General features: G+C 35.0%; 1 pseudogene; it reads left to right on the top strand.

The window, feature by feature from the left end:
- The first annotated feature begins 8,077 nt into the window (after positions 1 to 8,077).
- On the top strand, positions 8,078 to 16,413 carry LOC115984576 (annotated as a pseudogene).
- The last annotated feature ends 5,452 nt before the right edge of the window (positions 16,414 to 21,865 follow it).

Consider the following 21,865-nt stretch of genomic DNA (forward strand, 5'->3'; position numbering starts at 1 on the left):
ATCAACACAAGCTCAAGCAAGGGTATGATACCAACGTGAAACGAAGGCCACTAGCACCTGGAGACTTGGTGTTAAGAAAGGTTTTGGGTACTGCAAAGAACCCAGCATAGGAAAAGTTAGGGCCCGACTGGGAAGGGCCATATCGTATCACATCAATGGCTGGAATATGTGCATTTTATCTTGAAGATCTAGAGGAAAAGGTTTTACCACGCCCCTAGAATGTAAACAACCTGAGAATGTATTATTATTAATGAAAGCTTTCTTTAGACATTTGGGATTATTATATTGTGTGTCATGCGTTTTACTATTTGTTTGAATATCAAACAAAACCTTAGACATGCTTAGCTCCTCGAACCAAATGCCTTGGGTAAATTGATATTCTAAATCAATTTCCTAAATATCAAACAGAATCTTATTCATGCCTAACTTCTTGGACCATATGCCTTGAATGAGATACTTTAAACTATTTTTCTAAGTGTTAAACAGAACCTTAGCTATGGTTGGCTCCTCGGACCACATGCCTTGAATGAATTGATACTTTACACTATTTTTCTAAGTGTTAAACAGAACCTTAGCTATGCCTGGCTCCTCGGACCACATGCTTTGGGTAAATTAATACTTAATGACATCTTTCCAAGTGTTAAACAGAATCTTAGTCATGCCTAGCTCCTCGGACCACATGTTTTGAGTAAATTAATACTTCCTGACATCTATCTAAGTGTGTTAAACAGAACCTTAGTTATGTCTGGCTTCTCGGATCACATGCTTTGGGTAAATTAATACTTTCTGACATCTATCTAAGTATTAAACAGAACCTCAATTATGTTTGATTTCTCGGACCATCTACTTTGGGTAAATTAATACTTTATGATATTTTCCTAAGTATCAAACAGAAACTTGGTCATGTTTGGATCCTCGGACCACATACTTTGTGTAAATTGATATCTTTTAATCATTTTCTAAGTGTTAAATAGAATCTTAGTTATGTCTGGTTCCTTGGACCATCTACTTTGGGTAAATTAATATTTTCTATCATTCTGCTGGGTATCAAAACAAAGCCCTAACCATACCTTGCTCCTCGGACCACATGCTTGAGGTAAAGTTAGTACTACTTATTAAATATTTGAATGTAAAATGAGGTCAGCCACTTTACATGGCAAAGTTCTTCATTGTGGTAACATGTTTAAAAGAAAAAGATATGCTCGTGAGTATCACTGAATGCATTTGCAGGAATACCTATATCTGTTTGAGAGTTAATTGCTCCCTTAGTCCTTTAAACTTACTAGTGAGTGGAGGATTGAGTAAAGTTAAACCTGTATGTATACTACATCAATGTGTATGTTTTTAGGGTCAAAATTGTACTTTGCCAAGACAGGGAGCTTAGTAGATTTAACTTATCTTGTTGCTGATCATATAAGGTGGGATAATTATGCTGCCACTTATGCAGAAAACTAAATGGAGCTTTATCTCATTTCTAAGTTAGTTAAGTGTTAAATAAGATAGAAACTATATCAACACTTGTATGAGAATCATAGGAAGAAAGAAAATGTTCATAACTTTCACTAATTGAAGCCTTGAAAAGAGGCAGATCAGATACAAAGGGGTAACTTAATTACAAACTTTGAAAATAAAAACAGTAGTTAAAAAAGAAAAAAGAAAAAAGAAAAAAGAAGAAAAGAAACAAGAGAACTACACTAAAAGTTATTTCTTTTTTATTACAATTTTTTTTTTAAGGGGCTTTGATGGGCTGAATGGATTCTGCTTCAGAGGCCTCAAGGCCCTTGCTTGTAAGATCAACCTTGGCGGGCAGGGGAGGAGTGGCCAGGACTATCTCCATTTTGTTAGGAACTTCTTTCTCAGTAGGGTGGTCCTGGGTGACAGTTGGGGGCTTCGTAGCATCAGGGGCCATTCCTTTGTTTGCGTTCTTTTCCTTTTCAATAACACCAGGATCCTCGGCCACCTCGGAGAGGTTGTCAGAGGAGGTTAGGACCTTGGCTGGATTGTCCTTGCCTACTTTTGCCACCTCGGGAGTGGGATATGTTCTCGAGCAGGTCGAGCCAGATGCTCGGATGGCTGGAGGGTAGTATACATTCTCTGCTTTCCTAAGTACAGAAGAAGCCTTAAACCTAGCTTGGTTGAGAGTTTCATTCCATACTTGGAGGTAGTAGTTCCTACATACCCTTGAGACCTCAGCCTTGAGGGCTTCCTCTGTCTTCGCCACTTCTACATCATTCCCTTCTTGTTCGGCATCCTTCTTGGCCTTCTCTGCTTGATCCCTTGCCTTTTCGACCTCATCCAATTTTTTCTTCAAGGTAATAATATGCTCTTTAAAGGTAGTTAGTTGGTCCTCTGCCTCACGAAGGAGCACTAACTGCCTTTCAGCCTGCCTCTCAGCGCTATCCAAGGCAGCTTATGCGCTTCTCTTGCCCTTCTCCACCTTAGTTAACTTGCTCTTCAGCTCTTGATTGCTCTTTTCAGCCATATGGAAGGCGTCTACAGCCGCGATTCGCTTTCCCTCCTCCTCCTTCATCTTTCGATGGGAACTATTCATTATCTCTTCAGCCCTAAACGTAGCTTGGATGGCTAAGAAGGGAAGAGAAGTACAATTAAAAAAAGAAAAGAAAAGAGAGAAGAAAAAAGACTTACCATGGCCAGGTCCTTCTTCAGGCCGAGGAAGACCTCATGTTGCCTCATGGACCTGAGGGCAACAACAGAGATTGCTCCACAGCGTTAGCTACATACCTAGTTGTGCCCTGCTGGAAGTCTCGGATGGAGATGTCACTAGGGAGAGGAGCTTTATCCAGTTCCATGCATGGGGCCCAGGCTGGGGCTGTAGCTTGGTGGTCGCCCCTCCTTTCTCCTTCATTGGCTAACCTCATCTGCATCCCTTTGGGTTGCTTGGCCCTTCTCTGAGGCTTAATTTCTTTGGAAGGGTGGGTTCTCCCTTTTTCTATTACTTCCTTACCCATTTCCTCCCTCTTCTTCTTGTGGTCAACGGGATCAGCTCGGAGGGGTTAGGTTGGTGGAGGAGTGGGAAATTTAGTTTGAATTACCTTCCTAGGCGTGTCTCTCCCTGGTTGGGACTCCAGCAATTCTTGCAGGGTGGACCTTGGTTTACGTTGGATCCCTATATCATCTGGTATAGAAGTAGATCCTCGGTGATGGCTGGATTGGGCTGGGGAATGATGGCCGAGGTCACCAGTTGAGACTTTTGGGGACAAAGGCTGATTGAAGACTTCGAAATCATCTTCTAAGTCAGAAACTTCAACAACCTCTTCCCCTTCCTCGATCGTGGGCTGGGATGGGGTTGCCTCCTCCTGGGCAGTGCATTGCAAGGGCAGTGCTACCTTAGGTATGCCTTCAGGGATAGGATCAGTGGTGACGTGCCTTCTGGGATCAGACTGGTAGTGAGAAAACCCGGAGCGGTAACACATATCTAGTGTAGATAAGGGTCCTTCGCTTTGATGATGCATTTCAGCGCTTGGTAATTCTTAGAGATAGGGGTGTAGTCGAGGATGAGGTGTGCTACTTTGAGCTAGTCGTCACTATGAACAAACACCTCGGCCTTTAGAATTTTATCTAGGCTTGGTTGATTGACAAGGTTGAAGTTAAGCACAACAGCGTTCTTATTTGCAAAACCATGGAGAAAAACATCGTTAGCAAAAAAAGAATGAATCAAAGGAAAACTCATATATAAATATTCAACCTAGACCTAAGACCCCATTTGGTGTCCCCTCTCTCGTCGGGTCGGGAAGGCCATCGTGCCATTCCCTTGATATGATCAGGAAGTCCTTATTTAGGCATTTGTTGGAGTCGAGAAGGCACTGGATGAGCCTAACCTTAGGGTACCTAGATTTTAGGTAATACCCCTGCCCCTTTAGGTGGTGGAGGTTGTAAATCCAGTTGACATCGTGGTGGGTCAGCCCTAAGCCCATTTTCTCATTAAGGGCATCTACACTTCCTAATATTCTAAACATGTTTCGGGCACATTGAGTGGGAGCTAACTTATGAGCCGTATGGTAATCCCTGGTAATGGAGCCCATGGGAATCCTCATCCCACCCTCTATAAAGGCAATCATTGGGATTACCACTTCTCCCTCTTGCCTTTTTTCATGCCACTCTCCCTCCTTACAATACCTAATAAATACCCCTGGCGGGATCCTATACAGAGCTCTAAAGCTCTCTAAACCCTCCTCAGAGTCTACTAAGTAGGCGAATCTACCCATTCCTAAGAAAGGTTTGGAGGTACTAAGAAGATTGAGAGAAGTAAAAGGAGCCGAGGAGAAAAAGACTCAAATAAAAGAAAGTATATGGAAAAATAAAGTGAAAAGGTTTGTAAAGATTTACTTAAAGAAGGGAACTGATCTCCTTGGACTAGCTCTTGGTATATGTGAGGGCACGAGTAGTTTGGGTAAGTTTGCAGGTTTAGTGTATAAGTTCTAAAGTGAAATGAATGCTAAAGTGAGATAAGTGATTGATTTGAGCAGTATTTATATCAAAAGAGTTACGAGTGGGAAAATTCTTGCCCAGGTTCCAGCAAAATCCTCAGCCATTGGATCCGCATCGCACCGTAGAACGTGGGAAACATGGAGCCGTAAAATTTTAATGAAGGCATGTCTCGTATGTTGAAGCGCCATGAGCAGGCCTTGGGTAGTTAAAAAGGCATTTGCGCAATCAGGAGTGATGTATGATGAGCAGAATGGATGTGGCGATATCGAAATCCTCCTTTTTACTTGAGAAGCAAAAGAGGGGAATTTCGAAAAGCTATTGTAGGGATATTAGGTCCAGTAGAATGTATTGGGCCAGGGGCCTAGTCCGAGGACACTTCATAAGCCCGAGGATGGAAAGACATGGGATAGAAGTCAGCACTGATAAATAAAGGAAGGGATTAAGGTGTTATGTTTTAGGGAAGTGGTCCGAGGATGAATGCCTTCTCGGCTAAGTAGAGCCGAGGTCGGAAGGTATGGTCCGATATCAAAAGCAATGTTTCGGACAATTCCACTGATGATGATAAGTGTCAAGAAGGAATAGGATATAGGGAAGCTATGAAATATCTGAAGGGAAAGCTGCTACCATCGCATTAAAGGCTCTGTAGCTAAATCTTTGGCTACATTAATGAGGAAGTAATATTTGAATAGTAACTTTCAACCTTACAGTTAGTACCCAAAGACTTTAGGAATGTGCTGATGGGACAATGATCAACACCCACAATCTGATCTACACGTGGAAGGTGGAGATGAAAAGGGAAGACAGTATAAAATAGAAGGGAGATCCTGAGAGAGAGGGATCAAGAAATTAAGAGAAAAACACTATAGCAATCATAAATTGAACTTGTAACCAAACTTAAGAGGAATATATAAAAACTGATCTCCTTGGATTGTGCCGAGGACGATTTTTCTTTAAATTGAACCAGTCTATCTTCAAAATTTTGTCATCTGAATCCACTTTATTTGCTGTCTGATTTATTAAGCCCAGTTTTCCAACCCACCTTCTACAAATTCATTGTATTGGGTTTTTTGGGCCTAAGTCCATCCACTCTTTGGGCTAGGGACTCAAATATGGTCATTACAATATATATATATATATATATATATATATGAGTTGGGTTCAAGTTATACTTAGTGTAACTTTAAGTAATGTTACACCATCTAATAATTTGTTATATAATTCATATTTTGAAAATCTCACCGTTGAATTACATGTTCTATATGTTCTTAACATTCATGCCAATTTTCATGTCAATTGGATGTTATTTACCATTTAATCTATAAACTCATCTTTTATGCATTATTTTAAACTATAAAAATTTGAATTTAAACAATTGATTGATGACATGACTATTAATTTTTGATCACCTTAAAATTTTGTAAGCATGGAGAATATATGAAGATAATATAATCTAACGGCGGATTTGTCAAAATTTGTATCTAATTAAAATATATTGAGTGGTGTGACATTGTTTAAAGTTACACCAGATGTAACTTGAACTCAACTATATATATATATATATATATAGAATGATTGACGAAAAAGAGATTTTTTTGAGATGGTTATAATGTGTTGCTAACTTTGTAGCTCAAAAACTTTTCTTTTAAACTCTCAAGCACTTTGTAAATAGAGAGGTGCCAATTAAACTAAAAAGCTTTTGGCATAAATAAAAAGAAAAAAAAAGAAAAAAGAAGAAGAAGGAGATCCTAGAAAAGAAGATTGAACAGCATAGTTAAGTCTTAGCATTAGGAGTTACATAGCAATTTTAGATCAACTGTTGTATCAAAAGATTGATCAAGATTTCGCACTGAGATTTGTATTGCTCGAACTGAGCTGGTACAAGTAAGTTTTAAATTATAGTGTGAATTTCCCTACTTGTTACTTTGTTAAATTATTGTATCTTAAGCTCCTTAATTGAGGTTATTTTATTTATTTATTATTTTGTTGATAATTAGATAGTTACAATAAAAGATGAGAGATTTAAATTGTCGATGTCTTAAAAATATTAAGAGGCGCCAACATGAGTTACAAGGCTCTTGACTTAATTGAGATAATTTTAAACCATAAATAAACTTATAATTTTTTTGTAAACATAGCCCGGACCATAATAACTAAACTTCAAAATGTATTGGGTACTATTTTCTCAAAAAAAAAAAAAAAAAGTATTGGGTACTCTAGTAATTAATTGACACATGTCTCCCATTTGTCTTTCAAGTTTCAACTAGATTTTTTTTTGGGTTATATTAACGAGTGTTCTTAGGGTAATGATTAACAATTTATTTTAAGAAAATTTTGACATTACTTTTATAGAGAAAAAAAAAACTGTTAAAATTTTAATTTTTTTTCCTTTTTCATAAAAATTTTCTTTAAATAAATTGTTAACTATTGCCTTTAGTATTTCCTTTTTTTTTTTTTTTTTGGTTAGAAGCTTTTAAGTTTCAACCACTTTTACTACTGTCACCTTTTTCACTCTCTCATTCAATCACCCTTTGAAAGTTTTGTAGAGTAATCTATACATCATAACAGGTGGTAAGGTTTACATTTGAAAGATGCTAAAAGTTTTCTACAAATATTATTATAAATAAATAAATGGACACGGTTCTCCCATTGGCTAACCCATTTGAAAGTCAGTAGGGTTTTCAATACGTTTAAAATGTGTGGTTTATATCCAAAAGATGCTAAAAGTTACTATAAATATTATTATAAAAAGCTTAAGCTTATAATCTGACATAGGTCAAGTAATAAAGAATGCGATTGATACCACTAATATGATATAATTTTTAACTTATTGCGTATGTTTTATGATAATTATTTTTTATTATGTATCAGTCCAAAATACTAATTAATTTTTGGTGTAGATAAGGTTGAACTTCATATCTTTTGTTTGATGACAAAATTTTTTACTGATTGAACTAATTGAAACCTATGATTAATACTATTTTAATAACATAATAAATCATTTTTATTTTTATAATTGTTAATATATCAATTTGTAAGAATATTGTTTATTACACACGTTAAGACATACAAAAATACATATAGGGAAAAAAAACAACTGAAATTGTGAATTCATGCAACAAGATTTTGCTGATTTGTAATATTTTTAGCATCACTAACTTGTTGAGTTAATTCTAACACGATAGTTTTGGTGTGAGTTTGGATAGCATAAACAGCCCTGGTGTTAGTGTTTGCGTTTCATTTCTGTGGGTTTCGTGCACTGCTCACATGATCTGCAAGTATAGAATTCAACAAAATCAACTTTAAAATTGGATCCCACAGTACTATTTACATATTTAAAATTATTTTCTTACAGTATTTTCAGTTTTTAGTAATAAATGATATTTAAACAGACCCTTTCTGTGGACGTTTACATGGTCCACAACACAATAGGACTCGCATCTTCTGCCCCCAAGTTCAAGAAGTTGTGTCCACACTTAATTATAAATCTTGCAAGAGCCAACAACATAGGTTTTCACAAAAGCATAACCCAATTCTCTCTGTGGGTCTACCTTTTGCTGTGTCTTCTTCCTCTTCTCTCTTCCCCTTTCAATATATTCATTTGCTTTGCAACTTAATACAAAAGAGAAACATGGCTGCAGAGTTGGTGGGTGGAGCTGTTCTCTCTGCATTCCTTCAAGTGTTGTTCGATAGGGTAGCTTCACGTGAGGTTGTGGATCACATTCGTGGAAAGAAACTCAACGATAGCCTGCTGAAGAAGCTGAAGGTCACGCTTTTATCTGTGAATGCAGTGATCAACGACGCAGAGGAGAAGCAATTCAGGTGCTCATTGGTGAAAGAATGGCTACTTGAACTTAAAGATGCTGTGTATGATGCAGAGGACCTTTGGGATGAGATTGCTACTGAAGCTTTGCGATGCAAGCTGGAAGCTGAATCTGGAAGCACCGTCAGCCAGGTATACTAAGCTAGTTTTTTGTTTTTTAAGCTTTTATATATAACTTTTTAAAACTTCATTTTCTCTCAAAGTTAATATATATTTTATCACATTTTTATTAAAAAAAATTATTCGAAAAAATTAAATAAATTATTTTTAAAGGGAGACTCGGTTTTCACTTTTCTTAGTCCATATCAGGGAGAGATAAAGTTGAAATAATCAAAAGGAATATGAGACTGATAATAAAGCTTTATGAGTTTCGATTAGTTTAATTAGTAAAATTTTTTGTAGTTAAATAAAGCTGAGATTGAATTCTACATACATAATTAAAAAAAAAAAAAAAACAGTAATGGTGTCTTAATCACCTCCATACTCTCTTAAACTCTTCTCACCAACATCATTCCTTGAACCCTACCAATTTTTTGTGAATTTTTTATGGTGTCAAAACAGAGATTTTCTATGCAAACAATGGCGTCATTATATATATACATGCACATGCATATAGACACACTAAAGTGTACTGCTCCCATATAATTTATTATTATTATTATTATTTTATTATAAATTATAGTAAGTTCTTTGAGTTGGCATGACTTTTCCCATGTTTGTCGACAAGGGAACTCAAGCCTTAGGTAAGCAAAATATATATATATATATATATATATATATATATATATATATATATATATTGTTTTTGAATAATTTGATAATTAATTTGATAATATAAGGAAGAAAAGATTTTTTGCTGAATACATATATAACTATATCTAAGTTCTTCTAGATTTGTATGGAATTTGATAAAAGTGATGTTGTTGGTAGTTTCTTTAGTTATTCTTGTTCTTGATTATTTTATGGAACATTATTATACATCTTTTAACTTGGTCCGTCCAATATTTGTCCAAGAAATTAAAAAATTCAAAGGTAAAGTCCTAATTATACACACACAAAATAGTACGTTAAAAAAAATCAATCACAACCCATTTTTCCCTCTAGAAATTATCTCTCTTGAAAACTCTCTCTTAATTTCTCTATAAATTTATTACTTAGTCATCTCCACTCGCTTTGTTAACAAACCGTTTAGATTATTTTTATTCTATTTTTTCGTTTTCTAGAGAGGTTGGTTTAATTTGGGAAATTCATATAGAAACCCTAGTTATTTGCACACCCTAAATTACATATGTCATGTCGTATATACTCTAGCTAAAATAAACATAGATGTCTAAAATAGCAGGTGTGCTAGTCTCTCCTCTTTCGTATTGGTGTGGGTCTATTTTGTAGGGGTTACTCTAAGCTTTCTAGAAAGTAATAGGATGTACTTTCAAGCATTATATTTCTTTAAAGAAAGAATTTTTGCCTTTAACCACGCGTTTGGTGCAACATATATAGTATGACATTTTCATATCCAAAACATGGTATGTCTTTCCTAGACACGCTGACTCATAATTCAAAACCAACTTAAATATAAAATGTATAAAAAAAAACCATTGAGAAACACTAATTTAGCTTGGTTTGTATAAGTCCAATATTGCCTCACTTTAGCCAAACTTGTACGACATAAATGGTTGATAAACGTATTTTGTACGCATCTTATTGCATACACCGTACACAGAAATTATTTTTTGAACGAAAATGTGTATATTTTATATGTAATAAACACTGTCCTTTAGTTGTAACTTGTAAACTGTTCATGCAAAACCATTTTTCAACCATTATTGCTCGTTCAATTCTACCTAAACAGTATCTCATCTTGCTCACAATCCAACTGTCCAACACAAACTTTGAATTTGTATTTTACCACATGATTGAATAAAAGAATTATTCAACTCTTTCAACGGAATCATTTTCTTCAAAGCTATCAACTAAATTTATGTTCTTTTTTTTTTTGACCTTCAACAATGCTGAACCGATTCTTCAACTTGCCCAAATTCTTAAACAAAATCAAATCCAATATCTTCAATGATAATAATACCTTTTTTAAAATTCAACAAGTTTTTTGACTGCATGAACACTAAATAATTATTTAAAATAATTATATAATTTAAATCCATGAAATTTGACTATCAAACTTATATCCATGCAAAGAGTAATATTTTCGCAACATTTTTCATGACAGTTGAACTAGTGAGTTTTTACTCTCATATGATGACACTATCAAATTTATATCCGTGCAAAGAGTAACCCACAATAATTTCCACACAATTTTTCCCAATGGATGATCAACCTACAAATTTTTACTGGTTCTTATCTCATCTAAGTTTACTACTACCACTAGCATCACTTGTTTACATGCTAATAACAATTTGCCACCCAACTATAAAAAAAGAATTGTGAATTTTTTTTTTTTGCTAGATTTATTGCCATGCAACATTAATTTCAACTGTAGGGTTCAAATTCAATCTTGAACAGTCTCTAATTGCTTTTAAGTAAATAATATTCAATCTTCTTCCATAACAAAAATTACTGTCTCATGGTAGATCGATTAAGTGTGGAAATTTGTGATGCTTTTGATTCATTGGTTATTGAATTGAATTAGATTAGTTTGTGTTGTGCTAGTGTATGCTAAGTTCTATATTAGACATATGCTGAGTTGATTGGACTCTATAAACCATTAAGAGGAGGTTCAATTGGGACGAAATTAATCTTTTTGAAAATAACACAAATGTGACTAGCACTTTCTTAGATTCATGACAGTTAGGACTAGGATTATTGGGACAATTAGAATTAGAACAGTAAAATAAATGGACTTAGTCTGCAATCATATCTTAACAAATAAAATTGTTATTAGTGATTTCTTACCTCTTATGTGGTCAACATTTCTTTGTCTGCTCTCTATTATGTCATCTTTTGGTCTCATTGTCAACAAACTTGACGATATTTACAATATTCTTTTTGAACCAACATCATCTCACCTTCAAACAAACTATCCAATATCTTATGTCCATGACAAAAAGCCCAATAAGAACCTCATTAATTGTAGAAATTGCAAGACGTTCTAACAACTAGTTTCTCTGTGACCAAATCTTAGACTTTAATGATTCTTAGCGTTAAGTCCAGCCCTGTTGATATAGTTTAGAGGTTTTCTATTTGCTTTGGAGTCCCAAATAGGCTAAAAGAATAATATGGAGGTGCATTAATTGTTAGTCCACATTTATAAGAAAACAAAGAAGTAAGGAGGTGCAATAGTCCCTACAAAAAGAGTGGTAGAGACTAAGCTTTGTCTAGTAAGAGAGATAAAGACTATGGTTGTCCATCGTGTTAGCATGAGAGCACCTGTGGGTGTATTGGGGATTTGATTTGGTTTTATGTTTGTGAGAGTTATGGTTGTAACTCTTACTAATAATAGTAGATTTTTTTAGTTGGTATTACCCATGGATGTAGGCGCATTCAGTTTCGAAACCACTGAACCGAGTTAAAGGTGTTAGAGGGACAAATAAATTTGTTAGCTTTAAGATGATATTTGCCCCCACTTGAATGAGCTTGCTATAGGGTTCTAGGAAAATCACCTTCAGGATACAACTAATCCTAGATTCTACAACTAGCAATCTTGAAAGAATCTTGTGATTTTTTTCTCCTATGGTATTAAACATTGTTTATGTTCTAAAAGACATATAACTTTCATTTTCCTTAATAAATGAATATGAAACACCATTTACGTATATAATGAAGAGTTGCCTTTGAAAAGTTACACTTGAAAATGCCGCTTTTGGTAATACAAACCCTCTAAACTAACGCCTTCTAAAACATTGCTTTGGCTGTTACAAGCCGTTTGGAACCTAAAATGCTCATTTCCCCTTAATTTTCTGCAAAATTCTGCAGAAAACTTGTTGCTACAATTTTCTTGCTTGAGTGGACTCAAACCTTGCTCAAGTGAGCGTTACTCAAGCAGGCTTCACTTAAGTTTCGTCTATCACCCTGATTTTGAGGTTTTGGGAACTTCATTCCCGAACGACACTTTGAATACCCTTTGACCTCACTCGAGCGAGCCACAAAAAAATATTTTTCTCAATTTATTCTTTCTTCAATATTTTACTTCCAAAGTAATATCACTCACATGTTTTAACTTACATAGTTACATGTATATTTACAAACATACAATAGTCGTAGGAAAAAAAAAACATTTATTTTGACTCATTTTTTTACAAACTTTTGTAGAAATCTATCATTTGCCGTGTTTTGCTAGAGCAAGATATGTTTCTCTTGAGCAAACTACCTCCCACTTAAGTGAACTTATTTTTGCTCGAGCGAATTTTCTATACACTTATGAAAGAACTAGACAGAAATTTCACTTTTGGTTTAAATGAAACTCACTCGAGCAAAACATCTTGTTGGAGCGGACTTACTTTTGGTTGAGTGAATTTTCAATACACTTACAAAAGAATCAAATAAAATGTTTGCTTTTGATTCGACTGTAACTCACTCAAGTGAAATTCCCATATCAAGTCTTGCTTGATATATCCAAAGGACACATGTTATAATTTACATATATAAGAGCAATACCACACATGCACATCATATCTAATATGGCATATTTCCTAATCACTTGGACTCATGAACCAAAACCAACTAAAATATAAAATTACAAAAATATCGGTAATCCTAATTTCACTTGGTTTATACTTCCACAGATTAAACCCAAGATAGAGGAGATCCTTGACAGATTGGAATTTATTGCAAAACAGAAAGATGCCCTTGGCCTGAAACATGGTGTTGGAGAGACACAGTCATGGAAGATACCAACAACATCTATGGTAGAAAAATCTGATGTGTATGGTAGGGAGGATGATAGAGAAGCCATAATTAACTTGTTGCTGTCAGATTTTGTCAACGGCAATGATATGAGTGTGATTCCAATAGTGGGCATGGCTGGGATGGGCAAGACTACCCTTGCTCAAGTTCTATACAATGATGATAAAGTGATGGAGCATTTTGAGTTTGCAGCATGGGTATGTGTTTCTGAAGAATTTGACATTTGTAGGATAACAAAAACAGTTCTTGAGGCAGCCACTTCAATTCCTTGTGATATCAAGGATATAAATTTGCTTCAACTTAAACTTAAAGAGAAGTTGACTGGGAAGAAATTTCTGCTTGTTCTGGATGATGTTTGGAATGAAAGCTATGATAGTTGGGAGGCCTTGAAAAGACCTTTTAACTCAGGGCTACAGGGAAGTAAGATCATTGTGACAACACGCAATGAAAGTGTTGCATCAGTCATGCGCACTGTTCCAATCCATCATCTGAAGCAGTTAACTGATGAAGATTGCTGGCAATTATTTGCAAAGCATGCTCTTGAGAGTGGAAAATCTGATGCATATCCAATCCTAGAAAGAATTGGTAGAGATATTGTGAAGAAATGTAAAGGCTTACCATTAGCTGTTAAGACACTTGGGTGTCTCTTGCGCTTTAAACTAGATGCTGAGGAATGGGAAAAGATACTGCAAAGTGATATATGGGAATTGTCAGATGACCAGAGCAACATTCTTCCAGCCTTGAGATTGAGCTACTATTACCTCCCTTCTCATCTGAAACGATGCTTTGCCTATTGTTCAATATTTCCAAAAGATTATGAATTCAAAAAGGAGCAGTTAATACAGTTATGGATGGCAGAAGATCTCTTGCAGCACCCCAGAAGAAATAAGAGAATGGAAGAAGTAGGTGATGAGTACTTTCATGAATTAGTATCAAGATCATTTTTTCAGAGATCAGGTGGTGAAAACTCATGCTTTGTTATGCACGACCTTATTAATGATTTGGCTAAATTTGTATCCGGAGAACTTTGTTTCAGGTTGGAGGATGAAAACTCACAGGAAATTTCAGAAAAGACTCGTCATTTGTCATATGTTATGGCTTTAGAAGATCTCTTTAAAAGATTTGAGATTTTCTATAAAGCAAAAAGTCTACGCACCTTTCTACCACTATATTTACCTGATGAATTTTACTGCTTGTCTAACAAGGTACAACATGATCTCTTGATTAAGCTAAGGTGCTTGAGGGTGTTATCTATGTCCAACTATCATAGCATCAGCGAGTTGCCTGATTCAATTGGAAAACTGAGACATCTACGATATTTGGACCTCTCTCGCACTTTGATCAAAAGGTTGTCAGAATCTGTGTGTACTTTGTACAATTTACAAACACTGAAGCTGGCCTATTGTTATCGCCTTAGGAAGTTGCCTATGGGTATGCACAATCTCATAAACCTGCGTCATCTGGATATAACTGGAACATGTGTAGAAGAGATGCCAACACAGATGAGTAAATTAAAAAGCCTCCAGTCTTTGAGTACTTTCATTGTGGGAAAAGAGAATGGGATCAAGATTGGAGAGTTGGGGAAACTTTCAAATCTTCGAGGTGCACTGTCCATTAAAAAGTTAGAGAATGTTATGAATGCTAAGGATGCCTATGAGGCCAAGTTAAAGGATAAGAAGTACCTTGTGGAGTTAGACTTGGAATGGGGTCATGGAAAAACTGATGATACAAAGTGTGAAAGAAATGTACTTGAGAAGCTCGTGCCTCATACAAACTTGAAAAAGTTTCAAATCCATAATTATGGAGGCACAAGATTCCCAGATTGGTTAGGTGATGAATCATTCTGCAATATTGTATCTGTAAGCCTTCACAACTGTGAAAATTGCTGTGTCTTGCCACCCCTTGGGCAATTACCTTTGTTGAAACACCTTTCGATTGAAGGTTTTGATGAAGTAGTGGCTGTTGGTCCTGAGTTTTATGGGAACAGTTCTCTTGTGACTCGACCCTTTCAATCTCTTGAAATATTAAAGTTTAGTTGGATGTCTGCTTGGGAAGAATGGTGTTCTATTGGAGTTGAAGATGAATGCAGAGCTTTCCCTCGTCTGCAAGAGCTTCACTTAGAGTCTTGTCAAAGACTAGTTGGGAGTTTGCCCAAGAAGCTTCCTTCTTTGAGGAAACTTGTGATAGAATACTGCGAGCAGCTTGTTTCTCCACTCCCAAAAGCTCCGGCCATCCGTGAATTAGAGCTGATCAAATGTGATATGGTAGTGTTGCATGAGCTGCCACGCACACTGCACTCGCTTAAAATCAAAGGATGTCAGGTTGTTGTTCAGTCGTTTTTGGAGATTGTGAAAGTCCAAGCCTGTCCTCGACGTTTGGATATTTCTGATTGTTCTTCTTTGACATCATTTCCTGGAGGTTGTCTACCAACTACATTGAGCTTCCTAAGTATAAACAATTGTGAGAAGTTAGAATTTCCGGTGCAGCATTATCACACATCACTTAAACATTTGTTGACAGTAGATAGCTGTGATTCACTCGGGTATTTTCCATTAGATTTCTTCCCTAATCTCAACAGTCTCACCATCGTGAGGAATAAAAGCTTCAGATTCTTTACACTGCCAGAGGGACCATGCAAGGTTCTTGCATCTATCAATTACTTGAAAATCCGGGGTTGCCCAGAGTTCATCTCTTTTCCCAGAGGACTATCTGCACCCAACCTGACTGATCTTTGGGTTGAGGAGTGTGAGAACTTGACATCACTACCAGAAGGAATGCGTATCATTCTCCCATCCTTAAGAGAATTGAGGATTTCTGGTTGTCCAAAAGTTGAGTCTTTTCCTGAGGGGGGTTTGCCCTCTTGTTTGTCTTCACTTTACATTGGAGGTTGCAACAAACTCATTGCTCGCCGGCGGGAGTGGCATTTGCAAAGTCTCCCTTTGCTTACAAGCTTTGGAATCTTCGATGAAAGTGAAAACTTGAAGTCCTTTCCAGAGGAGGAACTGCTGCCCTCTACTCTTACTTACCTGTCCATGTTTGGACTTTCATGCCTCAAAATCTTGGATGGCAGGGGGCTTCAACACCTCACCTCTCTCACAACATTAGTCGTCAGTGGGTGCACTGAGCTCCAAGCAATGCCAGAAGAAGGGCTACCTCTGTCTCTTGTTGATCTCATTATTCGAAGATGTCCTTTGCTGAGAGAACGGTGCCAGAGGGAGAAGGGGGAAGATTGGCCCAAGATTGCTCACATCTCCTGCATACAGATGGATGATAACTGTACTGCTTAAGCTATCTCTAGAAGAGTCACCATCTTTACACACCCAACTTTCACTCAGGTACTGCATGCTAATATTTGCTCTCAGCAGCAACTTTCAATTTGATTAGTAAGCTGGCCCTTCGTAGTCCTTTTTATTTAGATATCTTCTTCTATTATGTTCTTTTGAAGAATGAAGACCAGCACAACAAATTTTTTGGTCACCTAAAGCTGATCAAATTTTTAATGGAGAGTTGCTTTTTAATGGAGACCAGCACAACAAATTTTTTGTTCTCTTTGCTTTTTGATTATTACACATGACTATCTGCTGCAAACTTACTGATGATTTGTTGGTCCTTATTGTGGATCATGGAGGGCTTCCGTTAGTTCTCAAATTTGAGGCTCTTTTGCAGTCCACTGATCATTATCTCATTACTTTTTCCTTATCTGCTCCAAAAATTGTATGCATTGGAACACTTCAGGAAAAAAATCTGGTATTGTTGTTGGAATAGGGCTTCTCAGTTTTCTCTGTTTATATTGTTGTGTATGTTTGGTTCTCTTTATAAGCAGTAAAATGATTGTATCCATGCTTATATTGGCTGTTGGTAAGTGAAATTTCATCTGGTGTACTTGTAAGTTGTAAGTTAACACTTCATTTTCCACAGTTTAGGCAGCTGCTATGATACTAATAGCCTTCACTTTTGAATTTTCTAAGGTTTATGTGGACTTTTACCTTCTACTTTGCTTGAATAACCACACAACCTCGTGGTACCACTTGTTTTAATGGTAATATTTCCAGTCTTTGAGGCTTTAACTTTTATTTGCTATTTTGCATTATATCTACCTCTAACGCTACACACTTATTCTCATGTGGCAGCTTTCAAGTTTGTGACATTGAGGGTGAAGCTTGGCTATGACCACCATGCTGGCACCTGTGTTCAGGGAAAATTAGAGAACAGAGAAGTACCTGGACTTTTGGTAAGCTTTTCTCAATTTGTATTCTTGAGGACTAGAAAGTCAGCTACAGGGGCAAACATTGGGCATCAGGAATTTTTTCTCCTCTGCCTCTTATTTCTGGATTACTAAGAAATTAAGCCATGATTGCCTAGTTCAGTTAGCTGATTGCTGCACGCACTTTTCAAGATTAAGATGTCAAATCCTCATTATACACAGCTTTAAATTGGCAGATTTCCATTGGTGGGAGATATCTGAGCATAACTATCTTGTTCAACCGTACTTTGCCTCTTCAGGGTCAGTTAATTCAGGTATGAACTCTTAAACATAGATAAAACTGGATCAAATTTGGCCATGTGCAGTCATATCATGTTTTATCTTTTGTGTTTTAGGTTTATGGAGCTGAAGTTTGAAAAGTGTCTCATGACTTGTGTAACTGGAGATCTGGAGGACTGTGATGATGTAAATGGAGGATGAAAGCGATCCATGTCCAAGAAATAGAAATGTTTCCTGCTTAGAGTCTATGCTTGACAATAGAATTAAACACTTGGGGGCTTTTGAGCTGCTCCTTTCTGCTGCAGAAGTTCCTCTGCTACTCTTCTCAGTGAAGGGAGGTCAGGGACCTTAATAATGTTTTACCTCTGGAAGAAACACTCCAAAAAATTTGCGCCCATCCTCTTATGTTACTAGATGTCCTGAATACTCTATAAACCTATTACCTCTGGAAATTCTAGTGCAATTGGGTCGAGTTCCATTAGCCGGAACTGTGTTGTAAAACTTCACAGTATCTCCCTTTTTCAGTTAAGATACTACAAATAAGCATTCCTTCTATCTGGAATAACTTTTGTATTTAGGTTTTATATCAAATATTTGGAATGGTGGAGAACAAAGTTCTTTACAAACTTATTTGTTGGCTTCATTAGATGCATTTATTGGCTACATTCTCTACTGCTTCGTAAAAATTAAAATACTGAAAATTCAGTTTTGTCCACTAACTAATCCAATTATCAGATTTGATAATCACTTAGATGTAAGATCAATCATAACAGTCTTGAATTTACAATAGTAAATCAAATACACATGCATCGCCACAATCCACAAAGCCGTATAATTGAATCATATAGAACATGAAGATTTGGTGACAAGTGAAATTTTTTTAAGAACTCCAAAATAAAAACTACTCCGCGGTAACTTTCCTTACAAGGAAATCCACTATAAAGAAGTTGATACAAGACCAACTTACAAACTTTGAAACTAGACTCTATGTAATCAAGAAAATGACTGATTTACTTCCACCACAGCAGTTCCAGAACCTCTGGACTTCTACTATATGATCCCCACCATGAATGACATGTCCACACCAAGCTGGAATTCTGGGAAGTCATTGCACACACTAACAGGGTAACAAATTCTGTGGTTTCAACTGATATGGCAGCCTTCTTGGGATGAAAATCGTGCATCAAGGTGTATTTATTAGGTTAAAATCAAGAAAAAATCAGTCTTCAAATAGAAGTTGAAGCCCATCTTCTGTGATCTCGTTACAACCCCTAAACATACTTGTTACAATCCTTTTTTGGATAATAATTTGTCACAAGGAATTCACCAACACCAAATTCTAACGAGGGCATTGATTGTTTCATCTCCAATTGTGTCCACACTCTTTCACATCATATCCACATTCTATCATGTCATGTATAAAATGTGGACATTGGCTGCGAAAGAGTAGACATTGTGTTAAATATTTTATTTCAAAGAGTATTTTTTTTTGAGAATCTATTTTAAAGAGTATGAAAGAATATTTTTCCACTGATTATTGCACCCTTGTTATTGTACATTGTTTGTACAAATCACCTATCTCATGTGTTAAATGTGTACATGCTTAAAAAGTGTGGACTTCACGTGTTAAATTATAATCGTGTAGGGATGGCCAAAATAGGTATGAGGGTACCCAGCCCAACCTGACCTAAATGGGACGAGTTTTATCAACTCTGTTTGGAGATTGGGGAAGTGGGGCAGGTTAGATATGAGTATTACCTAAACCAAGCTTGTTAATAAAGATTTTTTTTTTTTTTTTTTTTTTTGGGAAAAACAATACCAAATAATCCCCATGTATCATAATGATAACAATACTTTCCATCCAAGTGAAAGTTAGACTCAGGATTAGGGATTTGACTTCATAAATAAGGAATGTCTCTGGCAGCAATACTTTCCATATAAAATTAGTAAGCCATAATTGTATAAAAAATTATGTATATTAAATATACATAATTGTATATATTCTTTGAAAAATTGTGTACTTTGAAATAAAAAATTGTGTACTTTGTTTGAAAAATTGTTTACATTGATTGTACAAAATTTAAATATTGTGTACATTAAATATACAAAATTTTGTAGATTCTTTGAAAAATTGTGTATATTAATTAAATGTATAGAATTGAAAATTTGTGTTCATTGAATATACATAATAATTGTATAAATTCATTGAAAATTTGTGTACGTTGAATATACAAAATCGTGTAAATTCTTTGAAAAATTGTGTACGTTTTTCTTTTTATAACCCAAAAAAAAAAATTGTGTATGTTGAATGTACAGATTGTGTATATTCTTTAAAAAATTAGGTATATTAAATATATACGTCCTTTGAAAATCTATGTACATTAAATGTATAGAATTTGAAAATTATGTACATTATTTGAAATTTTTTTTACATTGGTGTACAAAATTAAATATTCATGTAAATGGTATACAAAATTGTGTAATTAATTTTTTTTAAAGATACAATAACACAAAGCTCAAAAAGCTAAACCAATTGGAGATTTCCATATATATATATATATGTGTGTGTGTGTGTGTGTGTGTGTATGTATGTATGTATGTATGTATGTCTGATTATATTATAAGAAGAATGTGAGGGCATTATGGTCCATCACCTCAAAAGTTGAGTTGAAACTTTTCTAAGAAAAAAATATAGAAGTTGAGTTGAAACTTGAAAGAATGAAAGTTGGGGAAACTTATATAGAGGCTTATTAGTTATTACTAGTCGCAGACCCACACGATGTGTGGAAATATAAATATTATGTAATAAGGTGTAATATATAAAAAGTAACAATTACTTTAAGTATTGTCTATTTAAAAAAAAAAATTTACAAGTTTTTTATTTTTTATTTATTTATCTTTTATCTCTACAAATATATCATTTTATTATTTTTTGTGTATTTGATTAATATTTTTTAAAGGTGAATCATATTCTTCTAAATTCTATTGTAGTGTATTATATTTGCCTAATAAACAACTAAACATTATAAGTTTCAAATTTATTATTCAAATTTCTCATCTCTTAAGGAATAAGGAAATTATCATAATAATCAAAACTCATCACAAAATTACAATGTTATCTTAGCCAAAATTAAAATGAAACTGAAGGAATAAAAAATAGACTTTATAATTATTTATTACTCAAACAATTGGTAGACATATTCAAATTCCTATTTCCAAAAAAAAACTAAGTATTATCCCAAACCAAAATTATAAAAGGGAAAGAGAAGAATTTCTATTGAAAAAAAAAAAAAAAACACACACACACACACACACACACACACACATTAAAAAAAGAAAGAAAAAAGAATCATCAACCTTAATTAGAGGTATAAGAAAGAACAAAAATCTAGAGAGAGAGAGAGAGTACTCACAGTTTTGTGGAGGAAAAAATATGGACTGAATGAGGAAAATGATATCAAATTTATACAAAATGAAATGGGGAGAAGAAGAGTCAAAATATAAGAAAAAAGAAAAAAATGTAACAGTAAAGTTGAGAGTAGTAGGGAGATAAAGAGACAAAAAATAAGGGAAAAGATTGGAAAAATGTAACAGTAAGTGTGAATTAATAGGAAGAAGAAGAGTTTTTATTTTATTTTCAGAATAGGGGGAAGAAAAGTTTAAATAGAGAAAAGAAAATATAGAAAATAAGTGGATGATGTGGCTGTTGATATGACTCAATAGGAGTGTAGCAACAATAAATGTTACGCTTTAACTTTTAGATATATAGATATATATATATATATATATATATATATATATATAGATGCATATACACCCATCTGTTGTGAGAGAGACAGTGTATATACATCTGAAACAAGATAAAATTTTTTGTATGATAGACACACCCATCACAATTCACATATGCAACTACCCCCAGAAACCTAATTATTCTTGTAGGTTCGATTAGTTCAACTGTTAAACTTTCTTGTTGAATAAAAGATTTGGATTTCTAATTTGTCTCTCTATTGCTTCCTACACGGAGTCCAACCCTATAGTATAGACTACAAGCTCGCTTGTGCTTTCTAGACTATCTCATTATATACTCCAATGAGTGAAAACCGTTGTCACCAACAATAAAAAAAACAAGGTCAAAGTAACCAGTCATAATCAACATTAGTATTACTCAAATTTTCTTTTTTTTTTTGCTTAAATTACGGATTGGATAATGGATAGGTTGGAAAATTTTTTACTTGAAACCTAGTCATTGTGTGTGT

Source organism: Quercus lobata, chromosome 4 (assembly GCF_001633185.2).
Source record: "Quercus lobata isolate SW786 chromosome 4, ValleyOak3.0 Primary Assembly, whole genome shotgun sequence".
Taxonomy (NCBI): Eukaryota; Viridiplantae; Streptophyta; class Magnoliopsida; order Fagales; family Fagaceae; genus Quercus; species Quercus lobata.